This window comes from Erythranthe guttata, chromosome 6 (assembly GCF_056151865.1).
Source record: "Erythranthe guttata isolate IM_541 chromosome 6, IM_541, whole genome shotgun sequence".
Classification (NCBI taxonomy): Eukaryota; Viridiplantae; Streptophyta; class Magnoliopsida; order Lamiales; family Phrymaceae; genus Erythranthe; species Erythranthe guttata.
In genome coordinates, this window is record NC_142538.1 from 9,170,944 (window position 1) to 9,172,437 (window position 1,494).

At 27.4% G+C, this 1,494-nt stretch overlaps 1 long non-coding RNA gene across 1 annotated transcript; it reads left to right on the top strand.

Moving 5' to 3' along the window:
- The first annotated feature begins 224 nt into the window (after positions 1–224).
- LOC148770101 (uncharacterized) lies at positions 225–1,031 on the top strand. The gene is made up of 2 exons (XR_016031546.1): positions 225–372; positions 605–1,031. It is a non-coding gene; the product is annotated as an uncharacterized LOC148770101 (long non-coding RNA).
- Positions 1,032–1,494: the final 463 nt, after the last annotated feature.

Here is a 1,494-nt window from a genome sequence, read left to right on the forward strand (position 1 = left end):
ATTAGTGAGAACCCCCTTAATTATTTAATTAAATTAATAATATTACAATTATTAAATATTATACCTATATTATCCCTAATTACCAAATCTTATATTTACAAACCCTAGCCGCATCGTCCATCACAAACCGCCGTTCTCTAATCCCCTCATCTTTTCTCTTCTTTTCAGGAATCACATCGTCCATCACAAACGGCCATATATATTATGTTTCATTTCTCGCGTCTGATTCATTCTTCTTCTGATTGCTGATTACACTCCCAATTATTTTGCTTTTAAATTCATTTTTCTCAATTTTCACACCATAGCTTTTATGCAGCTCTGCTCTCTCACTCAACAATCCTCTCCTTTGTATCTATATCTCCATCGGAACTGGTAATTTTTACTCTCAATTCTTCGTGTTTGCGTGTGTACTCTGTTTTTTTTTTTTTTTTTTTTATTTTGGGGGTATGTTTTTGTTATTGCCTTTCTTCCCAATTTCTCTATGGAATTTTGAAAGATTAGATTTTTTTTAAAATCCGTGGTACTGTTCATCAATCTGTTGTTCTCAATTCTCCTTTTTTCCTATTTTTATTTTATTCTAATTTTAATTTTCCTTTTTTCACAGAATTTATACCGTTTTATTCACACTTTGCTCGTTACCTCTCTACTTTATCTCCTTGGGCTGCATTTTCATGTGAGAATCGCAAACGCCAACGCTCAACCGTAACCTCGCTGTTAACATAAGCGGATCTGCTTCGTCCGTTATATTTGGTATTGTTTGGGAGGCTGATTATCGTTCAATTAATTGTAGAATGTATGTTACTTTGTTGAAACTATGTTCATGTTAGTCAAAAAGATATAGTTGTTTTCGTTACGGTTGTAGTTGGTATCGATAATAGTCGTTTTTGTTACGGTTGTAGTTGGTATCGATAATAGTCGTTTTTGTTGGAGTTCTAGTGTGTTTTTTTTGCTTTTGTTTTAGTTGATTTTAATAATTTCTAGTTGATTCAGTATAGTTGTTTTCGTATAGTAATATAGTTGTTTTCGCAAAACAATATTGTTGTTTTCGTTACTTTTTAGTTGTTTTGAATAAATAGTTACTTTTAACAAATAGTTGTTGGAATGCATAGTTGTTTTAATAATTTCTATTTGATTCAATATAGTTGTTTTCGCAAAACAATATTGTTGTTTTCATTACATTTTAGTTGTTTTGAATAAATAGTTACTTTAACAAATACTTGTTGGAATGTATAGTTGTTTTAATACCAATTATTTTAATAATAGTTGTTTTTAATAATAGTTGTTTTATTGAAATATAGTTGTTTAACTGAAAAACAAAAAAATATATATAGTAAAAAAATAATTAAATAAAAATATTAAAAAAATAAAAAAGAAAATTTAATTATTATTATTATATTTTAAAGAAGAAATAAATAAAAAAATCGAAAATCAAAATTAAAATATTTTTTTTTAAAATACATCAAACTTGTGGATAATTGGTAGAGAATAGTTGAA